Raw genomic sequence first — 14,582 nt, forward strand, 5'->3', positions numbered from 1 at the left:
TGAAAACTGATCCGTTTTTTTGAGAGAGAGAGAGAGAGAGAACGGAAAATGTGCATGATTTGAATGGAAAAATGCATGAAAAACCGGATTCAGAGGCCGGATTCATAATTTCACATCTCAGTTTCATACGCTGGACACACTGGGGCAGATTGCTGGACACACTGTCTGGGGGCAATGCTGGACACACTGGGGCAATATGCTGGACATACTGGGGCAGATTGCTGGACACACTGTCTGGGGGCAATGCTGGACACACTGGGGCAATATGCTGGACATACTGGGGCAGATTGCTGGACACACTGTCTGGGGGCAATGCTGGACACACTGGGGCAGATTGCTGGACATACTGGGGCAGATTGCTGGACACACTGTCTGGGGGCAATGCTGGACACACTGGGGCAGATTGCTGGAACACTGTCTGGGGGCAATGCTGGATACACTGGGGCAGATTGCTGGACACACTGGGGCAGATTGCTGGATACTGGGGCAATATGCTGGACATACTGGGGCAGATTGCTGGACACACTGGGGGTAATATGCATCCTGGGGTTGCAAATAGTGAAAACTGATCCGTTTTTTTGAGAGAGAGAGAGAGAACGGAAAATGTGCATGATTTGAATGGAAAAATGCATGAAAAACCGGATTCAGAGGCCGGATTCATAATTTCACATCTCAGTTTCATACGCTGGACACACTGGGGCAGATTGCTGGACACACTGTCTGGGGGCAATGCTGGACACACTGGGGCAATATGCTGGACATACTGGGGCAGATTGCTGGACACACTGTCTGGGGGCAATGCTGGACACACTGGGGCAATATGCTGGACATACTGGGGCAGATTGCTGGACACACTGTCTGGGGGCAATGCTGGACACACTGGGGCAGATTGCTGGACACACTGGGGGTAATATGCATCCTGGGGTTGCAAATAGTGAAAAACTGATCCGTTTTTTTGAGAGAGAGAGAGAACGGAAAATGTGCATGATTTGAATGGAAAAATGGATGAATAACTGGATTCAGAGGCCGGATTCATCATTTCACATCTCAGTTTCATACGTTTTTCGCCAGATCAGTCGCTGGGCGTTTTTTCGCTTGGCAGACAAAAACGTTCCTCTGTATGTTTTCTCCGTCCGCCGGAAACAGCTTTTTTGACGGATACGGATGAAACGTGTAGCCATCAGGCGCAATCCGACTCTAATACAACTCTATGAGAAAAAAATGGATCCGGCGGAAAAAAAATTGATCCGTTTTTTTCAAAGCTCGCCGGATTGTGCCTGACGGCAAAAACCTCATGTGTGAAAGTAGCCAGATAGATATATGGATAGATATATCTATGTATCTATAGATATAACTATCTATCTATAAATATATCTATAGATCGATACATCCATAGTTATATCTATAGATATATCCATAGTGATATCCATAGATATATCTATAGATATATCCATAGATATCCACGTATAGATATATAGATATATCTATGGATAAATCCATAGATATATAATAGCAAGGCCGATGTTGATTAATGAACATGTTTAATTAAAAAAAAAAAATGGCGTGGGCTCCCGCTCAATTTTCTGCACCAGAGGGGGAAAGCCAACAGACCCCCCAAAAAATGAAGTGGGTCCCACTATATTTTATAGCCAGAAAGGCTTCGCAGATAGCTGCGGCTGATATTCATAGCCTAGAGAGGGGCCATGGATATTTGGCCCCCCAACTACAAATACCAGCCCCCAGCCACCCCAGAAATGGCGCATCTGTAAGATGCGCCAATTCCGGCACTTAGCCCTTCTCTTCCCACTCCCCTGTAGCGGTGGGATATGGGGTAATAAGGGGTTAATGTCACCTTGCTAATGTAAGGTGACATTAAGCCCGGTTAATAGTGGAGATGTGTCAATAAGACACCTATTCATTACTAATCCTATAGTAGTGACAGAGTTAAATAAAGAATGACACAGCCAGAAATAGAAAGTATTTTAATATTTTTAATTTCACCATACTTACCATTCTCGATTAATTTTTTTGCAGGCAAAAATAATAAACCTACCGTATACTCCCTGTCCGACACAGTCCAATTAATAACGAGTGTCCCACGACGATCTCCTCTATAGAACAGTGACATTGGGTGATGTCACTGCTCTATGGGGCCTCCAGTAACACACTGACATGAGACGATGGCTCCTGCAGTGCATCACTGAAGAGGTTACCTGAGTTCAGGGTCTCACTTTATGGCAAAGCTATGTGGGAATTTTCCAACACAGCAGTGCCACAAGTGAGAATAGGGACTATTTCTCACAGCGGCTGAGGAATACAGTGCGGAAGGATACCTTACGTCATTGTATTGTCAGAGCCCCTGGAGAGCTGTCGCATCAGCAGATGTGGCGGCTCCCACGGTAAATCGTCGTGGGACACTCGTTTTAATTGGATAACTGCGGATCAAAGAGTATATTGTTTGTTTATTATTTTAATATTTTTTACAGGTGAGCAAGGGCTTCGGGAATCAAGGTGATGGTGAGTATGTAGTCTATGTTGTATGTACTGTATGTCTATATGTATATGTTGTATGTACTGTTGTATGTTGTTTGTACAGTATGTCATATGTTGTATGTAATGTTGTATGTACTGTATGTCCCGCTAGCATTATACAAACCCCCATGTGTTCAGCGTGGACCGGCCGGACTAACCTTCGGTGACCCTGACAAAGGACGCACTGTTCACAGCAATCAGGGTAAGCGCTGATCATTTTTATCATCCAGAAAGCTGAAGTAAACATCCAGAGGTGCAGTTTAATGCAGTTTAAGGCTATGTCTGTGGTGCATATTTGTTACACCCCCATGGATTGAGTTTTTTCTGGAGAGCATTTGAAAGTGAGTGTATGTATACACTGACAACCGAACCCAGAGCGCGGTATAATTTATTGTGGCAATGATCTAATTGTTACTATTCCTATGTGTATTGTGTCTATCACTCTTTCTTAGCCCCTCTTCACATGTCTGTGTTTTCAGTACATGTGGCATCTGTTTCTTTAACGGATGCCACACATACACATTATAATCTGTGGTGCTACATACTTGTCCGTATTTTACCAGCCGCATGGCTGACGAGAGACCATACAACTTTATAGGTTCGTGTAAAACACGTACAACACATGGATAGCACCCGTGCGCTGTACATATTTAACATTGCAAAATATAGGAGAAACTTTAGAATTAATTTTTCTTAAGCCATACCGAAAAAAAAACCCAGGATGGCTGTCATGATTCCAATGGCAGGGAATCACAAAAGGACAAGCACCAACGAGCTCTAGGGTGATGGAACCTGAGCTGACCGCGACCCTAAACCTGAACACACAAATAACAATAGCCGGGGAACGTGCCTACGTTGATCCTAGACGTCTCGCACCAGCCGAAGATCTAACTTCCCCTATTAGAAGAAACACAGACCTCTCTTGCCTCCAGAGAAATACCCCACAGAAATAGCAGCCCCCCACATATAATGACGGTGAAATGAGAGGAAGGCACATACACAGTATGAAATCAGATTCAGCAAAATGAGGCCCGCTAAAACTAGATAGCAGAGGATACAAAAGTAAACTGCGCGGTCAGCAAAAAACCCTTCAAAAAACCATCCTGTAATTACGTGAACTCATGTTCCAACTCATGGAACATGAGGAGCAATTACAGCCCACTAGAGCAACCAGCAGCAAAGAAACAATTATATGCAAGCTGGACAAGACAAAAATAAATCAAAACGTGGAACAAAAAAATCAAAAACTTAGCTTGTCCTGAAGATTACTGAAGCCAGAAGCTGAGGTAACAAAACACTCTGATAACCTTGATAGCCGGCGGGGAAATGACAAGAAAGCCCGGTTAAATAGGAAACTCCCAAATCCTAATAGAACAGGTGGACACCAGAGACAGCAGAACACAAATCACCCAGTACCATCAGTAACCACCAGAGGGAGCCCAAAAACAGAACTCACAACAGATGGCTCACTGATAGCCCATTGACACACTGATGACACACTGATGGCTCACTGACACACTGATCACACTAATGGCACACTGATGGCTCACTGATAACACACTGATGGCACACTGATAACACACTGATGGCTCACTTATGACACACTGATGGCTCACTGATGACACACTGATGGCACACTGATAACACACTGATGACTCACTGATAACACACTAATAGCACACTGATAACACACTGATTGCACACTGCTTACTCACTGATGACACACTGATGGCACCCCGATGGCTCACTGATGACACACTGATGCCAAACTGATGGCTCACTGATGACACACTGATGGCACACTGATGGCTCACTGATGGCTGACTGATGACACACTGATTGCTCACTGATTACACACTGATGGCACAGTGATGGCTCAATGATAATACACTAATGGCACACTGAAAATACACTGATGGCACACTGATAACACACTGATGGCCCACTGATAACACACTGATGGCACACTGACAACACAATGATGGCACACTGATTACACACTGATAATGCACTGATGGCTCACTGATGGCACACTCATGGCTCACTGATAACACACTAAAGGTACCGTCACATTTAGCGACGCTGCAGCGATCTAGACAACAATGCCGATCGCTGCAGCGTCGCTGTGTGGTCACTGGAGAGCTGTCACACAGACAGCTCTCCAGCGACCAACGATCCCGAGGTCCCCGGGTAACCAGGGTAAACATCGGGTTAATAAGCGCAGGGCCGCGCTTAGTAACCCGATGTTTACCCTGGTTACCAGTGTAAATGTAAAAAAAAAAAAAACACTAAATACTTACATTCCGGTGTCTGTCGCGTGCCCCGGCGTTCTGCTTCCCTGCACTGTGTGAGCGCCAGCCGTAAAGCAGAGCGGCCCTGCGCTTAGTAACCTGATGTTTACCCTGGTTACCAGTGAAGACATCGCTGAATCGGCGTCACACACGCCGATTCAGCGATGTCTGCGGGAGATCCAGCGACAAAATAAAGTCCTGGCCTTTCTGCTCCGACCAACGATGTCACAGCAGGATCCAGATCGCTGCTGCGTGTCAAACACAACGATATCGCTATCCAGGACGCTGCAACGTCACGGATCGCTAGCGATATCGTTGTTAAGTTGGTCAGTGTGAAGGTACCTTACTGGCACATGATAACACACTGATGGCTCACTGATAACACACTGATGGCTCACTGATAACACACTGATGGCACACTGATAACACACTGATGGCTCACTGATAACACACTGATGGCACACTGATAACACACTGATAACACACTGATGGCTCACTGATAGCACACTAATGGCTCACTGATTACACACTGATAGTTCACTGATAACAAACTAATGGTTCACTGACAACACATTAATGGCACACAAATGGCTTACTGATAACACACTGATGGCACACTGATAACACACTGATGGCTCACTGACAACACATTAATGGCACACTGATGGCTCACTGATGACACACTGATAATACACTAATGGCTCACTGATGACACACTGATGGCACACTGATGGCTCACTGATAACACATTAATGGCACACTGATAACACACTGATGGCTCACTGATTGCACACTGACTCACTGATGACACACTGATGGCTCACTGATGACACACTGATAATACACTGATGGTTCACTGATGGCACACTAATAACACACTGATGGCTCACTGATAACACACTAATGGCTCACTGATGGCTCACTGATGACACACTGATAATACACTAATGGCTCACTGATGACACACTGATGGCACACTGATGGCTCACTGATAACACACTAAAGGCACACTGATAACACACTGATGGCTCACTGATTGCACACTGACTCACTGATGACACACTGATGGCTCACTGATGACACACTGATAACACACTAATGGCTCACTGAGGACACACTGATGGCACACTGATGGCTCACTGATAACACACTAAAGGCACACTGATAACACACTGATGGCTCACTGATTGCAGTGACTCACTGATGACACACTGATGGCTCACTGATAACACACTAATGGCTCACTGATGACACACTGATAACACACTAATGGCTCACTGATGACACACTGATGGCTCACTGGCGCACTGATGGCACACTGATGGCTCACTGATAACACACTAATGGCTCACTGATGACACACTGATGGCTCACTGACACACTGATGGCACACTGATGGCTCACTGATAACACACTAATGGCTCACTGATGGCTCACTGATGACACACTGATAATACACTAATGGCTCACTGATCACACACTGATGGCACACTGATGGCTCACTGATAACACACTAAAGGCACACTGATAACACTGATGGCTCACTGATTGCACACTGACTCACTGATGACACACTGATGGCTCACTGATAACACACTAAAGACACACTGATAACACACTGATGGCACACTGATGGCTCACTGATTGCACACTGACTCACTGATGACACACTGATGGCTCACTGATGACACACTGATAACACACTAATGGCTCACTGATGACACACTGATGGCACACTGATGGCTCACTGATAACACACTAAAGGCACACTGATAACACACTGATGGCTCACTGATTGCACTCTGACTCACTGATGACACACTGATGGCTCACTGATAACACACTAATGGCTCACTGATGACACACTGATAACACACTATTGGCTCACTGATAACACACTGATGGCTCACTGACGCACTGATGGCACACTGATGGCTCACTGATAACACACTAAAGGCACACTGATAACACACTGATGGCTCACTGATTGTACACTGACTCACTGATGACACACTGATGGCTCACTGATAACACACTAATGGCTCACTGATGACACACTGATAACACACTAATGGCTCACTGATAACACACTAATGGCACACTGATAACACACTGATGGCTCACTGATGGCACACTGATAACACACTGATAACACACTGATGGCTCACTGATAACACACTAATGGCTCACTGATAACACACTAATGGCACACTGATAACACACTGATAACACACTGATGGCACACTGATAACACACTGATGGCTCACTGATAACACACTAATGGCTCACTGATTACACACTGATAGTTCACTGATAACAAACTAATGGTTCACTGACAACACATTAATGGCACACAGATGGCTTACTGATAACACACTGATGGCACACTGATAACACATTGATGGCTCACTGATGGTTCACTGATGACACACTGATAACACACTAATGGCTCACTGATGACACACTGATGGCTCACTGACGGCACACTGATAACACACTAAAGACACACTGATAACACACTGATGGCACACTTATGGCTCACTGATTGCACACTGACTCACTGATGACACACTGATGGCTCACTGATAACACACTAATGGCTCACTGATGACACACTGATAACACACTAATGGCTCTCTGATGACACACTGATGGCTCACTGACGCACTGATGGCACACTGATAACACACTAAAGACACACTGATAACACACTGATGGCACACTTATGGCTCACTGATTGCACACTGACTCACTGATGACACACTGATGGCTAACTGATAACACACTAATGGCTCACTGATGACACACTGATAACACACTAATGGCTCACTGATGACACACTGATGGCTCACTGACGCACTGATGGCACACTGATGGCTCACTGATAACACACTAAAGGCACACGGATAACACACTGATGGCTCACTGATTGCACACTGACTCACTGATGACACACTGATGGCTCACTGATGACACACTGATAACACACTAATGGCTCACTGATGACACACTGATGGCTCACTGACGCACTTATGGCACACTAATGGCTCAACGATAACACACTAAAGGCGCAATGATAACACACTGATGGCACACTGATGGCTCACTGATTGCACACTGGCTCACTGATGACACACTGATGGCTCACTGATAACACACTAATGGCTCACTGATGACACACTGATGGCTCACTGATAACACACTAATGGCTCACTGATTGCACACTGACTCACTGATGACACACTGATGGCTCACTGATAACACACTGATAACACACTGATGGCTCTCTGATGACACACTGATAACACACTGATGGCACACTGATGACACACTGATGGCACACTGATGGCTCACTGATAACACACTAAAGGCACACTGATAACACACTGATGGCTCACTGATTGCACAGTGACTCACTGATGACACACTGATGGCTCACTGATAACACACTAATGGCTCACTGATAACACACTAATGACTCACTGATGACACACTGATGGCTCACTGGCGCACTGATGGCACACTGATGGCTCACTGATAACACACTAAAGGCACACTGATAACACACTGATGGCTGACTGATTGCACACTGACTCACTGATGACAGTGGTACCGTTTTTTTTCCAGTACCGGTATTATGAGGACGTATGAAGTATTACAGACGAGAGCATTAATAGAGTAATTTTTGGGACTTGCATTGAATTAGATTTGTATAAGGGCTGGATCTGATACAGTATTTTGCAAAAGTATTTGGTCCCCTGGAACTTGTTAACCTTTTCCCACATATCATGCTTCAAATATAAAGATACTAAATGTAAATTGTTGGTGAAGAATCAACAACAAGTGGAACACGATTGTGTAGTTGAATGAACTGTATTGTTTTTTTTCAATTTTTGTTGATATTAAAAAACTGAAAAGTGGGACGTGCAATATTATTCGGCCCCTTTACTTTCAGTGCAGCAAACTCACTCCAGAAGTTCATTGTGGATCTCTGAATGATCCAATGTTGTCCTAAATGCCTAATGATGATAAATATAATCCTCCTGTGTGTAATCAAGTCTCCGTATAAATGCACCTGCTCTTTGATTGTCTCAGAGTTCTGTTTGAAGCACAGAGAGCATCATGAAGACCAAGGAACACAACAGTCAGGTCCGTGATACTGTTGTGGAGAAGTTTAAAGCTGGATTTGGATACAAAATGATTTCCAAAACTTTAAACATCCCAAGGAGCACTGTGCATGCGATCATATTGAAATGGAAGGAGTATCATACAGTACCACAGCAAATCTACCAAGACCCGGCCGTCCCTCTAAACTTTCATATCAAACAAGGAGAATACTGATCAGAGATGCAGCCAAGAGGCCCATGATCACTCTGGATGAACTGCAGAGATCTACAGCTGAGGTGGGACAGTCTGTCCATAGGACAACAATCAGTCGTACACTGCACAAATCTGGCCTTTATTGAAGAGTGGCAAGAAGAAAGCCATTTCTCAAAGATATCCATAAAAAGTGTCTTTTAAAGTTTGCAACAAGCCACCTGGGAGACACACCAAACATGTGGAAGAAGGTGCTCTGGTCAGATGAAACCAAAATCAAACTTTTTGGCAACAATGCAAATAAACGTATCCAGGTGTTAGAATGGCCAAGTCAAAGTCCAGAGCTCAATCCAATCGAGAATCTGTGGAAAGAGCTGAAAACTGCTGTTCACAAACGATCTCCATCAGACCTCACTGAGCTCGAGCTGTTTGCCAAGGAAGAATGGGCAAGAATTTCAGTCTCTCGATGTACAAAACTGATAGAGACATACCCCAAACGACTTGCAGCTGTAATCGCAGCAAGAGGTGGCGCAAAGTATTAAGTTAAAGGGGCCGAATAATATTGCACGCCCAAGTTTTCAGTTTTTGAATTTCCACAAAAATTTAAAATAACCAATAAATTTCATTCAACTTCACAATTGTGTTCCACTTGTTTTTGATTCTTCACCAAAAATGTACATTTGGTATCTTTATGTTTGAAGCATGATATGTGGGAAAAGGTTGAAAAGTTCCAGGGGGCCGAATACTTTCGCAAGGCACTGTACCTTGTCCCATCAGATTTTGGCCTCCTGTTTAGTCTGGCAAAATCCCTAGTCTCTGAAAGAGGACCTGTAGCATAGGACGATACTCATCCCTCCTGAGCTCATAAATAGTCTTTATAACCTTCAAGTAAATATTTGACCAGGAAGTGGACAGATGCCAGCCTGACTCAGTGGATCTGAAGCAAGGTCATGGACCAAGGCGTCTGACTGAACACCATGATGCAAGAGTCAGGAAGATCTGCTGGCTAAGGTCGCCTGATTCTTCTACAGAAAAGGAACTGTGAGTTGTTTTAGTCACCGATAGAAATACAAGTTTATTACTGTGGACAGCTGCTTTCACACATCATTTTTTTGCCATCAGTCACAATCCGGCGAATTCTGAAAAAAACATCCAGCAAAAGTTGACGCCGGATCCGTTTTTTTCTCATAGACTTGTATTAGCGACGGATTGCAACGGATGGGCTAATGTTTCCGGATCCGTCGAAAATTGGTTTTCCGGTGGCCAGAAAAAATGGACATAGTAACGTTTTTGTGTTCATCGAAAAAACGGATGACAATAGATCCGTCGCCATCCGTCGTTTGCTACAAATGACGGAATCCGGCAACGGATTCCGTTTTTTTTTTTTAACTGAGCATGCTTCAATTTTTTTTAGGATCCAATTAGCTGGATCAGCTAGTCGGATCCATCGAAAAAAGGGATCTGTCACATCAGTTTTTCACAATCTGCGACGGATCTGTTTTTTTCAACATTTGACAGATTGTGCCTGATGGCAAAAAACTGATGTGTGAAAGCAGCTTTAGTTTTAGCTGTGTCAGGCTACGTTCACATTAGCGTTTCGCTAATGTGCGTCGCTGTTGCGTCGGCGACGCAGCGGCGACGCAGTGGCGACGCGCCCCTATGTTTAACATGGGGGACGCGTGCGTTTTTTTGGTAGCGTTTTCTGACATGTGCGTCGTTTTCGACGCTAGCGTCGGACGCAAGAAAATGCAACAAGTTGCATTTTTCGTGCGTCCGATTTTCGTCAAAAAACGACGCACGCGTCGCAAAACGCAGCGTTTTTGCGCGCGTTTTTGGTGCGTCGTGCGTTGCGTCGCCGTTGCGTCGCCGACGCACCGGCGCGCAACGCTAATGTGAACGTAGCCTCAGAGGCACAATTTTGGCCAATTAGAGTCCTACAGACACACTCTGAATTCACTTCAGTACGAGCTGAGCTGCAGTACTTGGGAACTGCTACTGAACAGTGTATGGAGAGACACTGCTCTGGCTCTGAACACTGAGCCTATGAAGTTGCTCTACCAAGCTGATAAAAGCTGATGGTGAGAGATGGTGAGAGTCCCTGATGTCAGACCCCCACTAATCTGATATTGCTGACAAATCTTAGGAAGAGGTAATCAATATATTATCTGTGAACAACCCTCTTTAAAGGGAATCTGTCACCCCAAAATTCACCTTTAAGCTAAGGCAACCGCCATCGGGGGCTTATCTACAGCATTCTTTAGTGCTCACTGGGTGGATCTGGGACGGTGCAAGAAGTGCCTCGCTTGGACAGTCCCATACAAGAAAGCCAGCTCTCCGGCTCACCCAGCAGCATGTGGCCAGTTCTGGCAATAGGGATCTTGACAGCCATTGTCACGTGGATCTGGTACCGGGGAAGTGGAGAGAGAAAAGAACCGGAGGCTCCGGTGCAGAAGCAAGAAACTGCTTTGACCGCAAAGAGCGGACAGGAGAGCGTGCAGTATGAGCCCGGTCCGGATGATGTACGCCAAGTCGGTGGAGACCAGGATAATGTGCAGTGTGAGCCCGGACCGGAGAATGTACGTCCAGCCTTTGGCGACCAGGAGAGCGCACAGTTCAAGTCCGGTCTGAACACGCAGCTAATTACTGCAGAGCCCAACCTCAGCGGCCCTGATCCCTGCGAACATGGGTTTCCCTACCCCAAAATCCAAGAGTTTTTGCACCCTGGTGTCTTCCAAGCCCAGAATGAAACTAAAGAGGAAGATCTGTCTGATGTGGATCTGCTTGACCTGAAGGTACAAAGCAATATAAAGGCTGAAACCAATCCTGTTGAGGGCAGCGTAAAGTACTGCAGTACGCAGGCGCCGGGCCACTCTGACCTTTCCCGGCGCCTGCGCACTGCAGAACTTTGCTTTGCCCTCAACAGGGCAGACAAAGTACGCCTATGCAGGGGCCGCAGCAGGAAGCAAAGAAGAGGACGTCATCGCCTGAATATGAGAGGCGCTGGACCCGGACTGCGATGCCCATTGGACTGGACCGCAACGGAACCGCCCCTGGGTGAGTATAATCTAACTGGTTTTCTTATCTTGCAGGTTACATCTGGGGCTTATCTACAGCATTACAGAATGCTGTAGATAAGCCCCTGATGACGGTGGCCTTAGCTAAGGGTACCGTCACACTTAGCGACGCTGCAGCGATACCGACAACGATGCCGATCGCTGCAGCGTCGCTGTTTGGTCGCTGGAGAGCTGTCACACAGAGAGCTCTCCAGCGACCAACGATCCCGAAGTCCCCAGGTAACCAGGGTAAACATCGGGTTACTAAGCGCAAGGCCGCGCTTAGTAACCCGATGTTTACCCTGGTTACCAGCGTAAACGTAAAAAAAACAAACAGTACATACTTACCTACCGCTGTCTGTCCCCGGCGCTCTGCTTCTCTGGACTCCTCTGCACGGACTGTGAGCACAGCGGCCGGAAAGCAGAGTGGTGACGTCACCGCTCTGCTTTCCGGCTGACCGACGCTCACAGCCAGAGCAGGAGGAGTGCAGAGAAGCAGAGCGCCGGGGACAGACAGCGCTAGGTAAGTATGTACTGTTTGTTTTTTTTACGTTTACGCTGGTAACCAGGGTAAACATCGGGTTACTAAGCGCGGCCCTGCACTTAGTAACCCGATGTTTACCCTGGTTACCAGTGAAGACATCGCTGGATCGGTGTCACACACGCCGATCCAGCGATGTCCACGGGAGATCCAGCGACGAAATAAAGTTCTGCACTTTCTTCAGCGACCAACGATCTCCCAGCAGGGGCCTGATCGTTGGTCGCTGTCACACATAACGATTTCCTTAACGATATCGTTGCTACGTCACAAAAAGCAACGATATCGTTAACGATATCGTTATGTGTGACGGTACCTTAACAGGCAAATTTTGGGGTGACAGATTCCCTTTAACCCCTTAAGCCCCAAGGGTGGTTTGCACGTTAATGACCGGGCCAATTTTTACAATTCTGACCACTGTCACTTTATGAGGTTATAACTCTGGAACGCTTCAATGGATCTTGGCGATTCTGACACTGTTTTCTCGTGACATATTGTACTTCATGATAGTGGTAACATTTCTTCGATATAACTTACGTTTATTTGTGAAAAAAATGGAAATTTGGCGAAAATTTTGAACATTTTGCAATTTTCCAACTTTGAATTTTTATGCCCTTAAATCAAAGAGATATCTTTTGTAAAATAATTAATAAGTAACATTTCCCACATGTCTACTTTACATCAGCACAATTTTGGAACCGAAAATTTTTTTTGTTAGGGAGTTATAAGGGTTAAAAGTTGACTAGCAATTTCTAATTTCTACAACACCAATATTTTTTAGGGACCACATCACATTTGAAGTCATTTTGAGGGGTCTATATGATAGAAAATAACCAAGTGTGACACCATTCTAAAAACTGCACCCCTCGAGGTGCTCAAAACCTCATTCAAGAAGTTTATTAACCCTTCCGGGGTTTTACAGGAATTTTTAGAATGTTTTAAAAAAAATTACATATATGCTAGCCACCTTAGGGAGAGACCCAAGTTGGGCTAAATGTAGCGGGACGAAAGAGACCGAAAAGCCCTCTACTTAAAGGAAATACATAGTGGATGCTTTCCTGAAACGGAAAGTACTTGCAAGCAGCATAATACAAAGAATAGCAGGTTTACCCAGAATCCTTTGCAGTAGGCGGAGCTATGCAAATCATCTCTTTCCACCCCTGTCTAATCCACAGCGCTTGGAACCGCCAAGCGTGCAATGCTGCGGATTAGTTTCTAAATTTACACAGCCAACCAATTCCTACCTGTGGACACGTGTTTCGGGCTTTAGGCCCTCATCAGCACAGGGCTGGAATTGGTTGGCTGTATGGAGTGGGGCTCGGTGAGCAAGCGATACATATATGCTAGCCACCTTAGGGAGAGACCCAAGTTGGGCTAAATATAGCGGGACGAAAGAGACCGAAAAGCCCTCTACTTAAAGGAAATACATAGTGGATACATGTATATGTATCGCTTGCTCACCGAGCCCCACTCCATACAGCCAACCAATTCCAGCCCTGTGCTGATGAGGGCCTAAAGCCCGAAACACGTGTCCACAGGTAGGAATTGGTTGGCTGTGTAAATTTAGAAACTATTCCGCAGCATTGCACGCTTGGCGGTTCCAAGCGCTGTGGATTAGACAGGGGTGGAAAGATGATGATTTGCATAGCTCCGCCTACTGCAAAGGATTCTGGGTAAACCTGCTATTCTTTGTATTATGCTGTTAAAAAAAATTAACATTTAACTTTTTTTCACAAAAAATTTAATTCAGCTCCAATTTGTTTTATTTTCCCAAGGGTAAAAGAAGAAATTGGACCCTAAAAGTTGTTGTGCCATTTGTTCTGAGTACGCCGATACCCCACATGTGTGGGT

Source organism: Ranitomeya imitator, chromosome 2, assembly GCF_032444005.1.
Source record: "Ranitomeya imitator isolate aRanImi1 chromosome 2, aRanImi1.pri, whole genome shotgun sequence".
In the NCBI taxonomy this organism is placed as follows: Eukaryota; Metazoa; Chordata; class Amphibia; order Anura; family Dendrobatidae; genus Ranitomeya; species Ranitomeya imitator.